We start from the raw sequence: 24,766 nt of genomic DNA on the forward strand, positions 1-24,766 counted from the left end.
CCTGTCTAAACAGCGATCACCTGAGGACAGATACACAGGGTCCTGGTCACAGTGACTTGCTTAATCAGACTCTTTAGGGGGGGGGACTAGAATTTGAAATCCTGTAGATTTAAAGAGCTCTCCAGAGGATTCAAATGCCAAACATCCAGGGACCAATGGTTGTGAAACTAACCCATTTATTTAGTCTGTGACATGCTGGGAGTCACCTCTGTCTCCTGGTGACCCTGTGCATGAGTGATGCCCACACTGTCCTGTTCACAGCAGCCCTGCTCAGCTCCTGTAGATTCATGCCTGTGGCTTCTTTTATGAAGTCAACCCATTTCATACTTGGTCTCCTCTTTCCCTGCTTTCTCATGATGGGCCCAAAGTAGGAGAGCTTCAGTTTTGTTACTTTTGTCTCCAGCAGTATTTCAGGTTTCATTCACTCTAGGATGCCATTGTCTGTTGTCTGTTTTTCTCATGATCCAGGGTATCCACAGAGCTCTCCTCCAACACTATATTTCAAATAAATCTGGTTTTTCCTAGAAGCTTTCCTCATTGTCCAGCTTTCACATCCATGCCTGGTAATTGGGAAGACAAGGGTGTGAATGGTATTAACTTTGGTCTTTCATTATATCTTTGCTCTTAGCAATCTTTCCTAATTCTTCCAATTTATTCTATAGGTACCTTAAAAGCAATCAGGCTTACTATAGTTCTTTTCTGGTTTAAAAAGCACTGTATGCATTATCATGTCCCTAAAAAGAAAATCACAGGATGCTTTTCAAAATACACATTATGTTTTTCTATCAAGAAAAATTGATATCTTAATTTCCTGATGGTGTTTTTAATATATGAATAGTGCAATACAAATGGATATCAAATGGACATAAAAAAGTACAGTCATCTCAAAACAATCCTACATGTGCTATTTATTTGCTCGCCATTCCCACTTTAGTTTACTAATGGATCCTAAGTAACTGCCATGGGATCAGCCTTGCACCAGAAATAAATAAACAAACAAACAAAATTTTTATTTCAAAAGGACATAAATTTTGCTAAGCACAAAACCTGATGAATTCAAACCAGATTCTCTACCTCTGATCTTTCTCCTAAGTTTCAGGCTCATTCCAGAAATCTCTACCTACTTGCCCCACAAATAACCTAGATGCAACATGCTTCAAAACAAATTCATCATTTTCTCCCAAACCTGTATCTCCTCTATGTTTGACATTTTAGTTAATCTACCCAATCACCCAAGGCAAAAATCTGGGAATCACCTGTATTTGCTAAAATTTCAAATTCAATTTCAAAGGAAAGAAATTCAGCTGAAGCTGGCTAGACTAGGAAACATAATTTATTGAATCACTTAATTGGAAAGTCTAAAGAAGATTATATTTCTAAGTATGGTAGGACTCAGCTAAGCAATATTATAGAATCACAGTCCTGTTCTCTCTTCTCAGCTCTTCTCTATTGCTGGGTCCATTCTAGATGGGGTATGCCAAGCTGATGCCCAACTGGCTTTAACTCCAAAGAAAAGAGGTTCTCCTTCCTCGCAATTTCAGCAAGAGTCCTGGACTCATTGGGCCAACTTAGTTCACTGACCCACTCCTGACTAGCTGTTGTAGCCAGGGATATAAAACTGGTGGGTCATCCACACACATCTTGGGTGAATGGGACTGGGGAATGGAATGACTTTGAGGAAGGAGTAGTTACCCAGAGGAAAACTGAGATGCTATTTCCAAAAATAAAAAAGAAAGGAGGAAGAGCACACAGGCGGAAACATCATATATCTTGAATATCATCCTGAACTCCTCTCTTCACCGTTGGTCCAAAGAGGTGCTTATTTCCTGTGTTTCTTTGTCCTTAACATGGCTCTTATTTGTCTCCTTGTAGACAACACTATTACTAACAGCTCAAGGCCTCATCGTATAAGTGGAATTGTAATGTCCCTACCTATAGTTTTGCATCTGTACTGCAATTCAAATCTGATTATGGTATTTCCTAGCTTAAAGAACTACCAAGATCTGACTACATATAATATAAAGACCAAGTTCCTTAGCTGGACATTCAAGGGTCTCTTAGATTTGCTCTACTTTGTCTCTCAACTCTGTCCATCACACACCCAAAGATGGCTGATATCATACTGATAGTAATCAAGAAAAATAATATTTCTTGTGTTCTTAGAAGGCATCAGTCTTTACACAAAGATCCTCTGTGGCCTTTGAACAACCTTCTTATAAATCTCATTCTACAGGTAGGAAAGCCCAGCCTTAGAGAGGCTAAGCAAATTACCCAAAGTCAAAAGCTAAGAAGTGTGAAAGCCAGTCCTAGAACTCAGAGAGGTCTGTCAGAAAAACAATTCTGATCCCTTAACTCCTATGTTCTATTGCCACACTAAACTGCTTTCAGTTCTCCAGCGTGGCCAGGCTTCATTACTCTGCTTGTCATATTCTTCTCTCACAGTTCTGGCTAGTCAGCTTCTGGACAACTTCAAGATCTAGGCCACATACTTCCTCCTTGAGGCAAAAGGCTTTCCTGAAATATACAAACAGGGTTTATCACCCTAGCCTTTATGAATGACACATAATGACTTGTGAGCATTGGAAACCTAAAGAGTTTAAATAATAAGATCATTAAATAAATGATGATCTATGGTGGAATATTAAACAATATCAAAAATCATGTTTTTAAAAAAAATACTAATTACCTGAAACACTGCATCCCAATGCAAGGTGATTTGGGGAGAGGTACTGTAGTACAAAGTGCTAAATAATGCATGCTTCTACACATAAAATATGTGTCAAAAATTGGCATACTTAGAACATAGAATAGGGCTTTAGTATGAAATAGAAATGGATTTGAGCTCCATGTCTACCACTTACTAGATCTGAAACCTTGGAAAAAATACAAAACCCTTATGAATCCCTGAACCTCTGACTATGTATGTGTGAACACATGCATGTATCTATATTTGCATCTATCTATACCTACATTTATATCTATATCATAGCTATATTGCATCTGTATCTATATGTCTACTTATAGACAAGTGAAAGACTGGGAGGTCATATATCTCAAAAGGTAACAATGATGATAATTTGATGTTGAATTTTTTCTTTATATTTTTCTATACTGTCTAAATATTCTACAATGCATACAGGTTTCCCTTATCTATATTCTGAACCATTCTCTGCACTAATATGCTGTGCCTAATTCAAAATTTGGCCCCCAAGAGCAGAAACCGCATCAAATCATCTAATTATGTACCCATATCACACCCTCCATGGCCCCAGTGTGACATGGCCTGGTGGTCAGCATTGTTACAGCTCTGGCAAATCTCTCTGGCACACCTGGGAGGCCTTCTCCGGCAGAGTCAATTTTTGACAATTTAAAGGTTGATTATCTAAACTCAAATTATCTATATCCTTATATTCTACAACATTTCCCTCCTGCTGACCAAATGTGAAAGTTTCATAGCTGCTTAATATCTCTACCATGACCAGAAGAGAGGAGAAAAAGTGATGATATTGTAATCAATCAAATGGAACCATTGATCATTACATTCATTTTAGAAGCTCCAAATGAGAAATTTCTTTTTAAATGCAGTGGTAGAGAAAACAAAAAACTTTCTTCCTCCTGAGAAAATACTCAATTTTCTTTTTTATTGATAAAATTATGTACAGCTAGTGTTTCACCTTTTCTCTCGAGTACTGGAAGGCTTACCACTGTCTGTGGCTCTGTTTTCTTCCTTTGCTTCAATCTGATTTTCCTATTGACCTTACTTTCATGCTCTTTTAAAATAGCTTTTCTCAACTTATTTTTAAAAGGAGTTGGGGTAGAAATAAATTCGCTAAATGAATATCAATGTTGACAATTTTTGCTACTAAATATTAATACTTCGTATTACTTTATAAATGCTTGGCCTCTTTTTTTTTTTTTTTTTTTTAGTAATATGACACTTAGGACCTCTCCTAACTCTCCTTGTCCTGTAAACAAGGCAGCCATTATCCTCATTTGACAGATAAGAAAATTGACAAAAAACCTCTGAGAAAACAAAAAGTAAAGTACATAGGTTCTGGAGCTAGATTGTCAGAGTTTGAATTCTGGTTCTACCTAGGACTGTGCCCTTGGATAAGTTGTTCAACCTCTGTCCCTAAGTATTTTCAGCTATTAAATGGGGAGAATAAGGACAGTAGTAGATACTACAGAGGATTATCATGAGGACCAGTCAAGTGAGTTACACACTTGAAGGAACACAGATCAGTGCCTGTTATATAGTAGGACTCATAGTGTTTGACATCATTATACTAATCTTGTCATTTAACTTCCTTCATTGACTGGTCCTTTGTATTCCACTTATTTGCAATTTGTCAGTGTCTTAGTCAGTCAGAGATGCCCTAAAAAAATACAGTGCTGCTTAAATAACAGGAATTTATTTCTCATGGTTTTGGAGGCCAGGAAGTCCAAGATCGAGGTGCCAGTTAAATTAGTTCCCTGATGAGGGCTCTCTTCTTGGCTTTCAGGAAGCCACCTTCTGGATGTGTCCTTACATGGGGCGGGGTGGAGTCAGGGGAGGCAGGAGAAGGAGAAAGAAAGAGAGAGAAAGAGAGAGTGCCCTGGTGTCCTTGTTGTTCTAAGGACATTAATCACATCACGGGGGCTCTACTTTCATGACCTCATCTAAACCTAATTATATCCCAAAGGTCCCCACTTCCAAATGCCATCATGACAAGAGTTAGGGCTTCAACATATGAATGGAGGGGGTGCATTTCAGTTTATAGCACTCAGCATTCAAACAATAATAGACAAAGATTTGCTTTTGCCATAGATATGAAGAAATCATTTCCTAAGAAAATATAATAGTCGGGTCATATTAACCTGATTTCAGTGGAAGAAAAAAGTACCTTTAGGACTTTCTACTCTATCACTTAAAGCATATAAATGTATCATAATAGTACAGTGGTTAATAAAAGGCTTTAGAACCAGATAGGCCTGGGTATGACCCATCCTTGTCATTTGCTAGCTGTGAAGCCTTGGACAAACTCCATAATGTCCACAGCCATATTGTACTCTGTCATAAAGTGGAGACAATAGTGGCTCTCACTTGCTGTGGTTGTTATGTAAAGCACACAGCGCAGTGCCAGGACCAGAGCAGGCAGTCAATAAATACCACAGTGATCACTGTTTTGTTGCTATTATCATTATTCAGTAGGCCAAGTGTGCCAAGAGCCACCAAATGTCATTTCTTTTGTAATATTTTGCAATTCAGACTTTTAAAAAATAATTCAGAATATTTCACAAGTGAGGTAAAATTATAGAGAATTTATTTTAGTTAAGGGGGAAAATTGTGCCCCCCAAAATACAAAGTTTTGTTGAGCTTTTCCTCCCAGGTTTCTAGCTGACTCTAGTACTGATTACATCAATATTTTTTTTAAATTGATGTAATAGAGAATGAATCTCTTTTGTCATATACAATCCCAGAGTTATAATGATAAATAAAGACCTTAAAAGCCATTTAGCTCTGGACGGTGTGGCTTGGTTAGCTGGAACATCATCCCATAGCCAAAGGGTTGTAGGTTTGATTTCTGGTCAGGATACAGGCCTAGGTTGCAGGTTCAATCCCCAGTTATGAAGGATAAGGGAGGCAATCAGTGCTTCCCTCTCACATCAATGTTTCTCTCTCTCCCTTCCTCTCTACATTCTTCTCTCTCTAAACAACAACAACAACAAAAATAGGGTCCTCAGGTGAGGATTTTTTAGAAAGCCATTTAGACTCTTACCCTTATTCTGATAAATATTGGTAAAATGTAAGACTTAGATATTATTGTGGAATGTGTTTGTTTTGTTTTTGAGGATTGAAGGTGGCAGCATATGTTTGAAAATAGGAAAGGATTAGGTTTAAATGTCTTCAGTAACTAAAATAAAGTTAATTAAATTTGTGCTTAATTAAATTTATATAAGACCTTATTAAAGAACAGTATCCATTGCATTCCTAGAGCTATCATCTTGAAAAGAATCACATCAAGAGCGGAGGTAGGCCTTCCTTTAAGAAAATCTAAATGCAAAGCCCTAAACCTGTAAAATGAAGCGGGGGAAGGGATTTGCTTTTCAAAAGAGACTCTGTTTCATGAAAAAGTAGCATTCTTTCAAAATCAAGCTTTCTGTGGCATTTTAAATGATTCAATGGGAAGAAATTTGATTTGCACAGACCACAAATATTGAATAAAAAGAAATATGCTTGTGTCTGGAATGAATAAAAAGCTCACTCTGTTCACTTTGATGCCATTATTTTCATGCATCTTCTCGTGGATTCCAACAGTTTAAGAATAATAATCTGCTGGGATGCATTGGCCTTTATAATTTTTCAGTGGGTCTGGTGATCGTGCGTACTGCACTGCAAGTGACGTGACAATGCAGGGTCCTGGCAGCTCGCGGGGAACATCACCAGAAAAAGTATAATTAGCATTTCTGTGCTAATTAAAAGTGATGCTGGGTTAGTTCCAATATCATGCTTTTAAATGGCTGAAGTCTCCAGAGAACAAAGTTGGCGAAGAGATGCATTTTAAATAGGAAAACTTTCTTAAATGATTCAGATTTGTTGCTGTTGTTATTTACATCTCATTATAATGGTAGACTTCAAGATGACTTCTTTTAATCAGTTTACCATTTTCACTTTCCTCATTTTGCAAGCAGAAGGGAATGCAAGATGTTGTTCTGCTTCTTTAAATCCTTTGACCATCTGCTTTCACAGAAAATTAATTAAGGATTTTCTAAATAGAGAACAAGCCATGAAAGAAAGAAGCAATTCAGGTTTTTCAGTTTTTCTTCTGTACAGTGCAAAGTACATAGTGTACTCAGCCATCACAGCCTTCCCTGCAAGTGAAAATTTTAAAGACAAATACCACCTCCCCAACCCAATGGTGTTTCAAATAAACAGATGATTGCCACTGATTAAATACTTTTTTTTTCAAACATAGGCCAATTATTTAAAATCACAAAGGTTCTACATGGTGTTAAATCTGGTTTTCTTCCCAGATGAAAGGTCGGAGGATCACCAAGAGGTGGGGAGAGAGGGAAGCTATTGTTCTACCACATTCCATTCCTGTTAAATCAACTTGATATACAGGATAAATTAAGTCCGCACTGCAGGTCAGTGAATTTCTATTAACTACTTATTATGGAGGAAAGGAAAGCAGCCCAGTCAAGAACTCTTACACATCAGCCAAAGCAAGCTGTCACTCTGTTTAACTTTTACAATAAATGTTCCTCCGTCTCACGCATGTGAAAGAAAAAAAACATCACTTGGCATTTAAGCTCTCATTGCCAGCATGCATTAAGGCAAAGGATCAGCCTAGACTTATTGCTTATCCTGATTTAAAAGGTTAGGAAACTTTGAATTTTGCTAAAATTTTGCTGATTTATAACGTAACCACTATAAAATAGGCTTCTAGGTATTCTGAAAATGTGGCCACCTTGCTAATGTTTGCTATAGCCATACTCCAGACTCTAGTCTGTCTACTTTTATTGGGTCAAACAATCGTAGGTGGAAATGAGATCTCCCCTCAGAGTGAGCCCCCAAAGTAGAAAATAGTTCACATTTTCTATATAGGAGCTAAGGAAGCAATCGACCAAAGGTGACCAACCTCAGAGAGTCCTATCATGAGTTTCCCAACTCCCAAGATGCTACAGAGCTCAGCACACAGAACTCAGTAGGTTCTAAGCCCATGAGCATGCCTGGGACCCTTAGATAAGAAGTAATAGATAAGTGGATAAGAAGTAGCTAAGCAGGTGACCTAGTCCTCCCTGTGCCCAGCCCTGCAGAGTTTAAGAAAAACTGTGACAAATGCCTTCTTCTTGTTGTCTCTGTGGGAGGCTGAAGCAACTCCAATCACCCAGAATGTAGAGACCACATTGCTTCTATTACCCTCCTCTTGAATTGCTACCATTTCAGCTGTCTAACAATGATTCCCAAGTCCCAGTGAGAATGCCAAAAAAAACCCCAAATGAATAAATACATATATATATATATATATATATGTTTTAATGCTAATAAAGCCAGAAAGTAAGATCATTCAAAGCAAGCAGAACACTTGTCTAGGGCAATGGAATTGCTGGGGGAAAATAAATGATGAGATATAAAAAATATATTTTTTAATTTAAAATAGTTAATAAAAGCAATAATGATTAAAGAACAAAAAGAACTTTGTGGAGGAAAATCTAAACAAAGATCATAAATTTGCAAATAATTTAGGAGACAGATTTGAAGTTTGAATGGTTACTATAAACTCAAGTGTAAGAAACATCTCAAAACACAAAGTATAAAGAGATGGAAAAAATAATATAGAGATAAAAATATGAAGAAATATAAAATATTAAAAGTTAGAAATATTTCTTTAAAGCTTTGGAAGAAAAAGCCAAGAACATAGTTTATTTGTTTGTTTGTTTGTTTGTTTTTCCAGAAGAAGAGAGGAAGGAACGACAAAAATAGAATGTTTAATAAACAAATAATAGAGAAAATTTTCTCTGACCTGACAAAAGATTTTAGCCTGCACAATGCAAGGACAAGTTTCAAGCAAAAGTTAATTAAAAAAGACACAGATTTAAGACTATTCTAATATAATCCATAGATTTAAAGATAAGGAGAAAAGCTAACAAACTTTCAGATAGAAGCAAAACACAAGTTACAAAAAAGGAAAAGATCATACAGCCATCAGACGTCTCAACTGCAACTCTTAGAACTAGAAGATAGTAAAGTAACACCTCCAGACTACAGGGAGGAAAGGACAGAACACTGAGAGGGGAGGGGTGGCGCCAAGGGCAGGACGGAAATGAATGGAAAAGCTCTCTTTACTGGGGTACAGTGAGTGAACAGGAACAGTTCCTCTCAGTAAGAAAACAACTAGCTCCTTATTTTTTAAACAACATTAGAGAAATACATGTAAAATGGTAAGTATAAGGAAAGGAAAAGTAATCATTAATGGATTGAAGCATCACAGGAAATCTCCCAAACAAAAAAGAGAATGATCAAACCAATTAAAATGAAGGTAAGAGAAAAACAGAACAACACAAGTCAGTCCTAAGGTAAGAAGAGAGGAATAAAATCATGTCATTGCACTCAAAACAAATAGGCTGAATTCTCCTGTTGCATGAGGCTGCAAATTGGACAAAGAAAATCTTGACTTATGCAGTTTTCAAAAAAACAACTGTACAACAAAGTGATTAAGACAGGTTGACAACAAATATATGGGCAAAGATACATGCAAGAATAATATCAATATTAGACAAAATGGAATTTAATGTTAATAGCCCTAAGCATGCAATAGAGGGTCATTAGGTTTCAATAACAGCATAAACTGAGAAGATATAATAATTAATTCTACATAAAATGACAGCTAAATATAAAAAGTAAAAATGATTAGAAATGCAAGACCTTGCCTTGGCTAGCGTGGCTCAGTGGATTGGGTGTCAACTTGCAAACCAAAAGGTTGCCAGTTTGATTTCCAATCAGGGCACATGCCTGAATTGCAGGTCAGATCCCCACTTGGGGTCATGTGAGAGGCAGTGATGACATATCTCTTGCACATTGAGGTTTCTCTCCCTCTTTCTCCCTCTCTTCCCCTCTCTCTAAAAATAAATAAAATCTTTAAAAAAAAAAGAAATGCAAGACCTTGATGAAATTATAATTGTGTTTGAAACATCAATATGTCATTTGAGCATTATACAACTCAAGTTCACAAAAAAATAAGTAAGGTCAGAGAGAAATTGAATAGTGTTAATTATAAACTTTACCTAATAAATCTATGATATTGCATTCTATTTTGTCCATCTCCCAGAATTCATGTTGAATTCTTAATCCCCAGCACCTCAGAATGTGACTATGTTAAGATGATAGAGATTTTAAGAGGTATTAAAGTGAAATGAGGTCATGTGGATGGGCCCTAATCCACTCTGACTGGTATCTTTATTAGAAGAGGAAATTTGGACACCAAAAGAGACATGAGTAACCTGCGTGCACAAAGGAAACACCATGCGAAGACACAGCAAGAAGGCAGCCATCTGCACGTGAAGGAGAGAGGCCTCAGATGAAACCAAACTTGTAAGCACCATGATTTTGGACTTCTAGCTTCTAGAACTGTGAGCAAAAAAATTTCTGTTGTGTAAGCCACTCGATCTGTGGTATTTTGTTATGGCAGCACTAGCAAACTTATATAATCTATATTGAATCTCTTAATTCTCAGATATAGAATGTGTTTGTCTATGGAGGGTGGGGAGAGAGAGGGAGAGAAAATCCAAGGCTTATCTATAAAATAATGTACTTAATCACAAAGAAAACTTCTAACATATTAGAGAAATCATATGCTATGTAATCCAATTATAAAATAATACAACTAGAAATCAATTATAGAAAGTTTTCTCCAAAAGAAGAGCATAACTACTAAGAAATTAAGACATATAGAAAATTCTTGAAACAAAGAGGAAATCAAAAGAGAAATGACAAACTATTTTGAAAGCAAGGAACAGAAGAATATATCATACCAAAAAAAGGTGTAAGAATTAAAAAGCTGTCATTAGGGGGGAAAAAGGAATTGGAAAACCGAGTGTTTTTCTATTAGGGCACTACTGGCTTTTTTTTTTAAAGATTTTATTTATTTATTTTTAGAGAGAGGGCAAGGGGGAGAAAAGGAGAGGGAGAGAAACATGGATGTGGGAAAACAACATCGATCAGCTGCCTCTCGCATGCCCCCAACTGGGTACCCAGCCCGCAACTCAGGCGTGTGCCCTGACTGGGAATTGGACCAGTGACATTTTGGTTTACAGGATGACGTCCAATCCACTGAGCCACACCAGTCAGGGCAGTAGTGGCATTTTTGATGGGATAATAATCTGTCGCATAGGACTGTCTTATGTATTGTTTGACATTAATCCATTCCTAGCTCCTGAGGACAAACTAACATTAGTATCTCACTGCCACTGAGATAACCAAAACACCAGCCCAATTAAAAATGATCTGGTAAACAGATAATTCCAGTTTCATTTTAACTATTCTAAGGAATAGAAAATGAAGGAAACCTCACTAGTTTACTGTAAGACTAAATTGCAATAAGATAGGAAAAAAAAAAACCCAGCGGTATGATGTCTCTTAAAACCTTGGTCCATGTTATCAAATAGGAAGACTTAATACCAAAACATGTCTATATATCTATCTATATATTTATATAATTTTAATGCGCTTTCAATTAGATTTCCAATATGACATAAAATTTTTTCGCTATCTTGATTGCACATTTTATGAGAGGATAAATACCTAAGAACAGTTAAGAAAAGAGTTTATATTTGAAAGGATTCTAAAAAATGATAAAAGAAGACTTGGTTTACCAGACATCAGAACAAACTATGGAGATAATATGGTATTAATTTAGTAATAAAAATTAAATCACTAGAACATAATAGAATATCAAGAATCATATGCTAGCATATGAAGATTTAATATATGACAAGGGTAGCATTTCATTTCACTGGGTAAAACATGGGTCACTTAGCAAATTACCTATGTTATCCCTCTGGAAAATAGTTGTTCATACTACCATCTTACACTATAGGCCAAAACAAATTTTAGATGCAGTAAAGATATAAACATAAAAATATTAACTAAAAATATTTCAAGAAAACCTAGGAGGTTACACCTCTAGGAGGTATAATATTGAAGGGGCGAGGGAGCGCTTCCTAATCCAAACTGGAACTCAGATCCTGTAAGCAGACATGTTTGGCTGAGTAGAAAGTAGACATCTTTGATGGCAAGAGTTACCCTAAACAAATCCAATAGGTAAGTAACATATTTGAGGGAAAAATATTGCAAAATAAAGGAAAAACAGGGAGTTAATATGTGATGTGTACATAAAAAGCTCCTACGAATTAACAGGAAGGCAAACAGTTTTCACTCTAGGAAAAGAACAGGGAAAAACTCACAGAAAAGTTGATATAAATTGCCAGAAAATATTTAAAGATGTTCGATTTCACCAGTGATTCAAAAAATGTAAATGAAAGCAAATGAAAAAGTCCTTTTTGCTCATCAGATGGCAAAGTCTAAAAGAATAATAATAGCTATTGTTGGTGTTAAGCTTTAAAAACATGTCCATTTTACATTTGTTGAAGTGAAAAAGCATGTACATAAGGGGAAAAAATGTTTAAAAGGAAATGTGGATTGTAAGAGATTTTTTTGGTAAACAATCTGTCCATTTTTACTAAAATTACACAATTACACATATCTTTCACCCGAAACTCCCCCTCTAAAAATATAGCCAAAGAAATAAAAGGTCCAATACATAAGAATATAATACAGGATATTTATTGTATCACTGTAAAAGATAACAATAGCAACAACAAAATGAAAAGAAAATGAATGCTCATCAATTGGATCCATCATGAAATATTATACGACCATGAAAAACAATGAATTAGAGCTCTGCCAGCGGAGATAAAAAGGGTGTCCATGAGGTGTTTCGAGTGATAAAGTCTAAATGTGGAAAATGGGTCACTTTTAGAAACACTTATAGAAAGCACGTTATTATAAAATAATAATGGAACCTAAAATTTTACACTTATGTATACATATGCTTGATTATATGATCATGGAATAAATATGGGTTATACATAATATAAGTTTTTACATATTACATTATATAATTTAATTATATGATATCTATGTACAATTAACTATGTGGGATGGATAGATAGATAGACAGACAGACAGATAAATAGCAGTAACAGTGGGGGGAAGGAAGGCTAAACAGCCTGCCTTAGAATACTGTATTTATATAAAATTGTATGTGTATATACAATAATGAAAAATCAAGTATGTACATTTTATTTCATTGATTCTAAGATATTCTTTTTGCTTTTTAATATCTCTAAAATCAGAATGCATCTCACAATTGATGGCATCTGGTATCTCACAATTAATTGCCAGGGGGGTAGTTTTCCTCCTTATTTAATGGTACATAAAATAATGGTGCCTTGAGTGGATGAAATGAGGTATTATACTAATATCACACCCCTAAAAAAGTGCTTTTAACCCAACTTGGAAATGGTGCATTAAAGAGCAGAGCTTAAAAAAAAAATCAGTAGTCATTTGCACATTTCTTAAGTGGGTTAAAAAAATGTGCAAGAGTAAAACTAGATTCATTAGGACAGAGTCATCCAGCAGACAAGTTTATTCTCTTGTAAGTGGATTAAAGGAAGAGAGGCTCAGCCTCGATATTCACATTAGAGAGCAGTTTGAATAAGAGTATTTCACCCTCCCTTCTGCAACCCGTAGGCAGACAACCAGAACCAGACAACAAAGGATTTTTCCAGCCTCAGTTACCATCTCACGGGCAACCTCAGGCCCTGAGCAGCCAGTCTCCCTCCTACTCCTAGAGGGAATCACAGGCCAGGAAAGCAGTGTTTCTCTGGCATTGCGAAGTGCCTAAGTACCCATAGGAAACTGGTATTTGGCCATTGGGCTCACAAAAGTAAACACTTAAGTTTGAATCCCTGTGAGCCCATTCAAAATAGTAGGCCTTTCAGATTTTACCTTGGATTTTCCAAAAGTCAGCTCTTGGAAACCCGAAATGTTATCTGCACAAATTTTCCATTTGCTTCAGAAAGAGTCCCTTACATTTAATATGTAATAAACAGAATGTATTCATTTATAATCTTTCCAAATACCCAAAATACTTCCACTCTTAGAATTTGAATATTCAGATGATTCTCTGAGAATCTAAAGCCAGTTTTTCTACTTATGACTCCTAAAGTCATTTTTTTCTCCTCTCAACATGATCAAGATCCCTTAATCCAGAAAGGAAATGGGAGACGTGGATCCACAAAAGAGTAAAAGCAAACACTTACGCTGCCAAGGCCATTGCTTAGAAATCACTGTTGAATTTTTACTCCATATTTTAATGTTCTTACTACAGGCCTAACATTGGCTGGATACTGGAATATGTAAAATAAGTATGTGACCCAATTTCAGACCTTGGATGATTTATAATCAGGAAACAAATCAGAGAATAATATATAAAATGTAATATTGTGAGTCAATCCCGTAGTGGATACTTGTTGCAAATATACCACGGGTATGAGTGTCCTTTCTTCCTTCAATGAGACCCCCAGCCCTTCTCCTTCTGACTTCCTCCTCCATCTGTGCACTACCCAGGGCTGTCCTTGGCTCACAGGGCCTGCTGGTGCTGGACCAAGATGGTGTCCTGCCCCAAATTCTCTTCATCACCTTCCCATCCCCTCTCAGTGGGCTCATGAACATGCTAAATGAGCCCATTTTCCTATTCTTCACCTATTTATAGCTCAATTAATTTTATCTCAGTAACCATTTCTCCCAGAACACATTATCTTTAACGTATTTCCTTGCCCGCTTTCTTTTACTGCAAATTGCTTCAGGAAAGATTTAGGGAAAGGTTCAAACATATTATATAAACTGATTTAATTTTTTTTAATTCAAAAACTTCTCTGACTTGACAGACATTTAGCACTTGCAAGTTTTTGAGAGAAAAGTAGATTAATATTTTTAAAAAGTTTGCCTCCACCAAAAGGATCCAAAGTAGAACATATAAATCACTATAACTGGGTTTTTAAAAAACAACACCTATTATTTGTATTATCTCAAGTACGTTCCAAGAAGAGATAGGGGAATTTAAGTAGAAAACAAGAGAAAATACAGTGACAAGTAATGTGAAGTTCTTTTTTAAATTGACCAATCAGAAAAGCCCAGAGTCAGCATAAGCCACATGGCAAAAAATAATTTTTTTAATTAAATGGAATCAATCACAATTTTAAAAAGAGAGAGAAATTGAGAGAACAGGCAGAGAGTTGCACGCACAAAGGCAGTTTTCCTTTCGATTGGGAGGAGTGGCAGAGAGGAAGTGAGGACCTAGGGTTTGCTGAGCCCAGGCGCCTGTGAATGGCTATGTCGGCTGTGAACCGCACAAATACTCTCAGGGAAGGTGCTGAGTGGGGCTGGACCCAGCTTGTGTTCCTACATATGGTGTGGGGTTACATATGTCTGGAGTAAGGGGCAGTTTTTCTTGGCTGCAAGGATGTGTCTTCCAAGAGGGAACATCTTTTTCTAATTAGCCAATTGTGATCTTAAAAATGGCTCCTGAATTCTTTGATACTCCTTTTATCAAAAAGTGAGATTTATGGTCCATCCCCTTTGAATCTAAGCTTTTTACTGCTCAACCAATAATAGATTAGAAGTTACAAAGTGGCACCTCTCTTTTCCTGCCTTTTGGGGCATTCATCTTAGAATCTAGCCACTGTGCCACGAGGAAGCCCAGGCCACCTGCGGATGACATGTACAGGTGTTCTGCTTGACTGTCTGAGCTAAGGTGCCAGCCAACAGCTAACATCAACCAGCAAATGTTTAAGTGAAGGTACCTGCAGGTGATATTCAGCTGTTGTGTTACCTCCAGCCTTCTAGACTCTCCATCTGAAACCCTAGACATTGCAGAGCAGAGGCAAGCCATTGCTGCGGGGCTCTGTACAAATTCCTGATCCACAGTCTGTGAGCATCATGAAATAGTTGTTTTATGCTACTCGGCTGAGGAGTGGTTGGTTATGCAGCAACAGGTAGGAAAACATCGCCCACAGAGCCTATCTCTGAGGCTATTTTTACACCCACAGCTGCTCTGTCTTAAGGCTGTGCCAGGCTACCATTACCAAATTGAATCCTCAAGCAAGCACTATCCTTATACCCATTTCATGGAGCCTGCTCTCCTTGTTCTGAGCTCGGAGTCCTAACTCCTTCTCCCCATGTACAAGGCTCCTGGCCCTCTCTCCACTTCTATTCATATTACCAGACAAAAGGGGGCTGTTTGCCTACGCATGTCAAAGTCCAATAAAATGCAAACAGGACTTTACATAAAAGAAAATAAGAGTTTATTAGTCAAGGACAGGGTGACAAGCCTGAAGACACAAGTATGCTAGTACTGTAAAACCTGGCTACTTAATAGCCTGCATGGAGACAGATTATGGACAGAAAAAAATATCAATCATGAAGATTAAGGGAGTTGTGGTCGGTCGTGGGCTCTACTCATTGATTGGGGCCAGGGTAGGGAGTGGTTGATCACTGTATCACCTCCTGATTTCAGCCACGACATTGTTATATCTACTTCAGGGAGGGTGTGATTGGTAGGGTCATTCTGCTTTCATTGGCCTGGAGTTGAAACACAAGTCGGGTCAAGATGTTATCTTTAGTTTGAGTATTTCTGTAGTCAACAGACCTAAGGCTCCGTTCTTAGGACAGCTTGACGAGAATCTGCTGTACTAAGGGCTGCATGATTAAGGAAGGGAGTGGATGGAGAGAGAGGAGAGCTGTGTTAAAAAACTGGACTTTCAGCGCAGGTATACATCGCCATATCCCATGCCATGTTCTATTTACACTCATACTTCTCAGAACACAGTTCTTTTTTGCCTCCAGGTCTTTGCATATGCTGATGCCTCTACCTGAAATATCGTTCCTTTCCTCTGCCTCCATCTCCACTGTTGTAGTCTCACCTTCTAATTTGGCTTTGTGTGCGTTCAAAACAAACCACCCCAAAATATATCTCAGTGGGATGTAGGTTACTTTGAGCTAAAGTAAATTTTACCTTCAGGCCCAAGAGAAACTTCTGCCCCTCCCTTTAACTACCTAGAACAACTTGAATCAGGGGCTTTGCCCATAATAAGCAATTATCAGAGTTAACCTCTTCTGACCTAAAGGGCAGGACAAATGCCTATTTACTGAGCACCTGCTCTTCTTATCATCCTGCAATGGCTCTTTAAAGCCCTCAAAGCGCACTAGCTCCTCCCTGCTTAGAATGTCTTAGATACCTCAGCCCTCTCCCCTATCCCTCTATCTCAGAACCTCTCCTGCAGGTGGGGTCTCTGACTCCATCACGTATGTGGGTTGCCCATACATGTGTATGTATTAAATTTGGTTATTTTCTCTTGCTAATCTGCCTCATGTTTATTTGATGATTAAACTAGCCAGAATAACCTTGAAGGTAAAGGGAAGTTAGTTTCTCCCCCACAGCTTCTAATGCTGAAATGGTCAGTAATGTGAGGAGTTGCTTCAATTTTTTCATCCTGAGCTGATCATAACACTGGAAGTTCATTCCACCATATACTGATATCAATGTCCCCCCTGGAGCTTCCAGGTACACCCCCCCCCCCCGCCCGTCTCCACCAGAAATGGCCCCCGACGGAAGTGAGGGATGAAATGTGGCAGCCAGCCAGATGGCAGAATCACCTCCTTAATATCTGTCACCGCGCAGTGAACTCAGACGTAAAGTTCAGAAACTCATTCCCACAAAGGAATGATGTAAATTCAAAAAGCCATAAAGTCAATTCTACCCCATTTCAGCAAGGGCATGCATTACAAAGCCTTAGGATGTTTAAATCTCTTACTGACTAGAACTTGGGAGTAAGCAAAAGTGGAAAATAGCCTAGGAATCACATTTAGTCTTCGTTTCAATTGGCGCGAGAAAAGCTGTGATGAGGGGGCGTTGAAGTCGCCGCAACATGACAGCCCGCAGCCTAAACTGGCTGCCGGGGCCGCGGGAGACGACTGAGCTCGAAGGCAGGCCCTGGGGGTTGAAAAAGAACAGCTTAAGGGCTGCGAACAGGGAACAACGCATTTCTTCCCGAGTTTGTGCACCCTTAGCTTAGTTTCTTCTACATAGTCCCACCATGAAACAATGAAAACAAAAACAAAAAATGGTTAAATTTCAGGGAATGATAGCTTTGATTTGAGGGGGAAAAAAACGTACACATAATAAAATAAATGCTGGTCTCAAACAAAACCTTTCAGGTATTGTAAAATGAGACAGCCCTAATCTCTCAAGTAACAAAGATTAGGCAAAAATGTTAGAATGTGAATGTCAAAGAGACTCACAGGAATAATTGGAAAATTGACAGACACCCTGGAGTTTCCAAAACACTTTAAAAAACCCAAACCGTCCTCTGACACAATACCAAAGCTGTGGCATTTCTTGGGAAAATAAATGTTTATTTCCAACATAAGCTTTACAATTTGTAAATAAAAGTAGACAGGCTCTTTTCTCCAATGTGGAAGGCACTGGCATGCTAACAAGCATTTCCATTAAAAAAAATATATATATATGTGAATTTTTTTAAAAAAGTGATGTCTATCTTACTCCTTTCTGTCTATCTGCCTTTTCTTCTTTTCCTTCTGTCATCTCTATTTTCTGTCTGCCCTATCTCTTCTTTTTATTTTCTTTATTAATTTTCCCTTTCATTTTCCTTCTTGCTATAACTCACTTTTCAATCAAATGACCTGTTCATTGTGATCCCACCGTGTGCAAGTTAATTTGCTGGGCGTTAGGACAAACATGAATGCAATGTGGGGTCCTTGTCAGACGGGAAATACAATCAAGTAAAACTGGAAATACAATCAAGCTCGCTCAGAGAGCTGCAACACAAGGCAATGTCTAACCAAAAATGCTGGAGTATTTTAAGAGAGGGGCCTTAGAAGATGAGCAGACTCAGTAGGAGGGAAGAACATTTAGCCAGGGGGCGTTGTGAGTAAAGATTTAGGGGTAGAAGTGCACAGATGTGCTGCAAAGTTCAGCCCAGCAGACTGTTTTTTTGCCTTTAGTGCAGGTTCACATAGAGATGTGGTAAGACTGAGGGTTGCAAAAGCATATGGATCCAAATTGTAGAGAGTTTTGAATGCCAGGCAAAGGGATTTAAACTCCACTGTCTACCTTAGAGAGGCCATAGTGTTTTCTGATGGGACTTTAAAGTCCACTATAAAATCCAGAAATAGGTCATTTGGCATATCCTACCTATCCATCAAAGTCTAAGAATTATAGCTAAATGCTTCTGATTTAAATGGAGTCTGACTGGCAACCCTTGATATGTCCTTTCCTTATTTTTAGCTAAAATACTTACAAATTCATAGAAAAATATAAAACCCACAACACCATTAAAACAAATAAGAGTTACAGGGAACTATTACGAGACTCTGAGAATTATTTCCACTAAATATATGGCTCACAAACATGGGTTAAAATTAATGCTTGAAGGGCCTCAGAGACCCTAGTCTGAAGAACCAGAAGCCTGAGCAGCCAGAGGCTGTTTATTCTCTCTCCTTTCTTTCTTCCCATCTAACCCACCAAATTTTTTTCCACTTCTGTTAGACTGAAACTCCCAGAAGATAGTAAGGCAAGAACCAGTCAGTAAATGATGCACTACTTCTTCTTTTCTTACTGCATTATGGGAGACCTCCTCCTTTCCCCAAGGGTGCTTAAAAAGTCACATGAAAAAAAAGAGGAAGGAAAACTATCCAAGATCCCAGAGGAAGAACACACTCCTGAAAATGTTTTACTTCAAGCAATCAGAAGAAATTCTAAGAATTAGATCGGTAGCCAATTGGTTACTGCCCAATAGTGTACAAGAGCTATGTCCTTGCTGATATATCCAAAGTGGAAGCCATTAGGAAAGAAAAGATCAAGAATGCAAGACAATCGCAAGAGTTCAAAAACAACAAACTGAGTGCAAAAGAACCTGGCTGGGCCCTGGCTGGTGTGGCTCAGTTGGTTGAAGCATAATCCTGTAACCAAAAGGTTGTGGGTTCAATTTCCAGTCAGGGCACACACCTAGGTTGCAGGTTTGATCCGTGGTCTAGGCACTTACAGGAGGACACTTAACGAATGTTTCTCTCTCTCCTTCTTCCTCTTTCTCTAAAAGCAATGATAAAATGTCCTCAGGTGAAAATTTTAAAAAAAGAAGAAGCTGGCTGGAATAGGGAAGACTTTTAACAAAACAAAAATTATAATAACAGAATTAAAACTCATACTGAAGATGGTAAAGAGTGGAATCCATACTGCAGAAAATCAAATAAGAACTAAAGATGGGGAGGACAATGCACTCTCTATAAATGCCAGGTGAGCAGGCAGATAATAACAGAATGTGATTAGCATGGCACTGGTTGTGATAACAGATGCTGGCAAAATACCTGTAAGACCAGTGATGCAATTGTATGACTGGTGACTCTTCAACTGAGGGAAGATTCTGTTAATGGATCAAGAGTCAATTGGTCAGCAAAGAAGTTAATAGGAATACTACAAGGAAAGGCTACTCCTTGCTAAAGTGTTTTGACTTAAAGTCCTGTTTGGTCTCAGCTACAATAGAAAAATAAATAGTTTTTCCTAGTGAGAAAGCACAAAGCCACCACCTGAGTTGCAGTCTTGGCTCTATCACTATGTGATTTTGGTCAAATTGCTTTATTTCTTTTTGCCTAAAAATAATAATAATAATTATAATTATAAGATGGGAACAATCATAGTTTTTTCCTCATGGGACTGCTGTGAGGATTAAGAGTTAAGTGTGTGAGGTCGTTCTGGAAAAAAGTCCAGCTACTGTTAATATAATGAGAACAGTTTGCGTGACATCGATGTAACCTGGCAGCCAAGGAGAGTGGACTGGAATGTGCATGTGTGAACAGTGATGACTTCACTGCACTACTCAGTGGGGGAGGTAGAAGCCATTGAGTGAGCATGTGTACCGCGTGGCCATCGCATTCAAAGTGACTGAGTAAGTAGAGAAACAAATCTGCATCAAATTTAGCATTAAGCTTGAACATTCTTCTGCGGAAACTATCCAGATGATTGAGAAGACTTTCAGGGAAGATGCAATGGGTGCAGCACAAATAAAAGTGTGGCACAAATGCCTCAGAGATGGCCAAGAATCTGTTGAAAGTGATCCACGTTCTGGAAGGCCTGCAACAAGCAGAACACCTGAGAATGTTGAACATGTACCGGCTGCAATCAACCAAAGATTGGCGACTGACTGGGAGAACTAGAAGCTGATCTGGGGATTCCAAAACGTACTGTGCCTGAGATTTTGATGCAACATCTTGGCATGAAATGTGCCATGGCAAAATTTGTTCCACGGCTTCTGCTACCAGAGCAGAAGGAACATCGTGCTGCAGATGCCAATGACTTGATTCAAACTGCTACCAATGAACAAGGTTTCCTGAAGAAGGTCGTAACCGGAGACAAATCATGTGTCTGTTGTTGTGATCCGGAAATGAAGGCCTAGTCATCCCAATGGAAGTTGCCTGGTTCTCCAGGCCCAAAGAAGGTGTGGCAAGGTCAAGGCCATGTTAACTCTGTTTTTTGATTGGGAAGGTGTTTTCCATCATAAGTACACCTCTCCAGGCCAAACAATCAATAAGGAGTTCTACCTCAATGTTCTTCGTCGGTTGAGAGATGCAATATGATGAAAACAGCCACAGCTATGGGCAACTTCATAATCAATAGCTGGTGGTTGGCAGCTCCATCATGACAATGGATCTCATGCATCATCACATCTTGTGCAGAGTTTTGAAACATCAAATCACCCAGGTGACTCAGCCCAGATTTAGTGCCCTGTGACTTCTGACTCATCCCAAAACTGAAATCAACTTTGAAAGGGAAGAGATTTCAGACTGTCGATGAGATTCAGGAAAAGCTGATGGGGATTCCAACAAAGATTTTGCAGAGTGTCTCAAACAGTAGAAGAAATGCTAGGAGAACTGTGTGAGGTCCCAAGGTGCTTGCTTTAAAGGGCACTGAGGAGCCTGCTTTAAAGGGGACTGAGGCGTCATTGTCCTATGTACAATGTTTCTTGAATCTTGTATCTTCTTCAATAAATGTCTCTATTTTTCATTGTGCATGGCTGGATGCATTCTGGACAGCACTTAATCCAGCAAAAAGCAAATGCTCAATAAGTCAGTTGTTGTGTTGTTGTTGTTGTTATTCAAATCAGAAAAAAGAGTGATATAAATGGGCCCTAGAGATAAAGAGAAGTGCATTAAAATAACTTTAAAAGGCTAAAGAAATGCAAACTTCAAACAGGCGGTTTTGGAATTAGTTGCAGCTCTTCGTGGGGTGCCAGATCCCACTTAAATCAGAAGGAAGACCTGCATCATTTAAACTAGAAGGAACAAACCTCATCCATAGGGAATGGGTGAGGAGTCTCCTGTTGTCATGATGACAATACTATGCTATCTCTCTAGACCCTGTGTATCCTGGTCAATAATCTTTAGCCAATATGCATTTTCAGCCAATTGATGAAACATAGCACCCACTTCTCCCCAGAAGGGTAACTCCAACTCGTTTGGAATGGCAACCTCCATTTATTTTGCATAACAAAATCTAGAGGGTTATTGTCTTTTCCCTCCAGAAAGCCTGCATTATATATAGAATATATCAAACCTACAGAATTAATATTTTTGCAGTAAGTTTAGGAATACATTTCTAATAATGGCACAATATTTATATAGTTTATATGTATTTATATGTAATATATAAAGAGGATAATATTTAAAAGCATATGGCTTATCAGTGAATAAGGTCTGGGATTCCAATTTAAAGGTCTGATTGAGTAATGGATTTTAGACCTTTACTTTTTAGTGGAGAGATTTAGAGAATTTAATCAAGTTTAAAAGTGTTGGAATGAGTAGAACATGTGATTCATTATTTAAGATAAATTTATTAGATTTATTAGAGTTGTTAAGGTTTGGCTGGTAGGTCAGACATTTGAAAGCTTAAAAACAAAACTGAATTAAACTGTATTAAATGTATAAATAGATATTAAAATACTTAAGGGGATTTTATTAACTAAGTTGTAAGGGAACTGCTTGGGAGTTGAATGTGTTCAACTTAAATTGAACAAACATTATTCAACAGCTCCCTTGAAAGCAATTGTTAAAATTTACTGGATTTATAAATCAAATAACAAAGTGTATAAGGTGAACTTAAACATTTGAGAAAAAATGAATTCCTAAAAAACTACCTTTAATAAAGTGAATATGAAATTAAAACCTTGAATAACAGCATAGCCTTTTTCTCTACACAGAAGCAGCCCTCAGACATAAAAATAATCACAATTGACATGGAGATCGCATCTAAGAATTCTAAATGCTTCTTATAAATAAATATTTTTTTAAAAAGCAGAAGCAATAATCAGATGTGATTGAAAATTACCTCCCAAAGCTAGGAAAAAATGACTCAAGTGGGCAGACCAAATGGGCTTAGTATGTTCTAGGCAAAATTAAGAACTAAAATTAGATGCTAGGGGAAAAAAATGCATTATAAGGATAAAGAAAAATGATCATTAGACTCCAGAGAGAAAGAGACAGAGAGAAACGTGATCCACAAAAGAAAATAATCAGGCTGTCCTTAGACTTCTCTACTTTATAGTGAAGGCTGGAGGACAACAAATCAACAGGGTTTGAAGGGATAGGGGTATTAGATAAATATTTCTACTTCATCAACTTATTATTCACATAGAAGCAAAGATGGTCATTCTCAGACACGCAGAATGCTAAAAATGTACTTGAAGACACATTCCCATGAACAAAGATGAATTTAAAATAGGAGCCAGAAATTAGGCAGTCATGTATGTGAAGATTGTGGTGAGCATTATGTAAATTAAAGAATTAGGCATAAATAATTGCAAATATTTTTTTCAGGCCACATGGCATTAAGCATAGTCACTTAATTCCTTCCTTCCCACTTTCCCAATGAATATAGAGGAAATGCTTTACCAGCAAGCCCTAAAATAGAAGGATAGCATTCACATGGCAAAACTTTTAGAACTCCCTCATCCAGTGAAAATAAAGCCAGATTGAGAGAAAGCCCAGAATGTGTTCCATTCACATGGCCCCCTCCTGAGAAGCAGTTGCAAACTCAGGATGTCCATGAAGAAGGCCCTGGCTGAACCTTCCTGACATTCCTAAACTGGAGGTTTGGGCTGGACTTAGGACAACTGGGAACCACTTGTATGTACTCCCTTCCACCCCTCATGAACATTAACATTGTAAAGAAAATGGTTTTAGGATCCACTTGGCAGCAACCTAAAGCAGAAAAATGGCATGATGTTGGGGATCTGGTTGGTTGTATTACAGGAGGAGACTAGATACTGCCTGTAAGTGTCAAACCATAGTGTGGTCCAGACATGATGCATAGAGAAAAATGGTCTCTGCTTCAGAGGTTTCACCAAACGCTGAGAACAAAATTCTCTTCTGGTATTTATTTATTTGTTCATTCAATAAATATGTATTAGTGTCAACCAAGTAGTAAATAAAATAGAAGTAATCCTTCTGCTCCATAGCTTACAGTCTATGGGGACATGAGACAAATAAGCAGATAATGGCAATGATAGGGAAAGAGCATGGAGCTGGCAGATGATCCCCCAGCACCCAGCTCAGACTTGAGCAACTGGGAAAGACTTGCTAAAGAAAAGTGTTTGTATGTGAAAAATGAGTTGTAGAAGGTGATAGGTTTGGAGTCAGGGCACATGGGGAAGTACATAAGAGAGCACTTCAGGCAGAGGGCACAGCAAGGAAGAAGTCCAAAAGCCAAGAACACACGATGCTTTTAGGACCTCGAAAGAGGCGAGGAGGGGGCCAGGCCATAGAAAACATTGTGACTCACATTTGAAACCCTGGACTTCAAGGAAGTCAAGAACAATATGAATGCTGAAGAGTTTTAGACAGTGGAATATGAGTTGACTTCCATATTAAAAAATGGTTCTGCAAAGAAAAATTAGGAATGGAAGCCACAAGACTACTGGCATGGTGAGAAGGCAGCTGTAACAACTTAGAGCATTCAGGATCATGCCTGACCTAAATGGCTAGCTGTAGACATGGAAAATACATCAGTTTTGAGAGATACCAGGACTGAGGGATTAAATTTTTATATCATCTATTGCTGTATAACAAATTACAACAAATTTACCCCATAGT

This window comes from Pteronotus mesoamericanus, unplaced genomic scaffold (assembly GCF_021234165.1).
Source record: "Pteronotus mesoamericanus isolate MK-2021 breed Mesoamerican mustached bat unplaced genomic scaffold, CSHL_Meso_final contig_263, whole genome shotgun sequence".
NCBI classification, from domain to species: domain Eukaryota; kingdom Metazoa; phylum Chordata; class Mammalia; order Chiroptera; family Mormoopidae; genus Pteronotus; species Pteronotus mesoamericanus.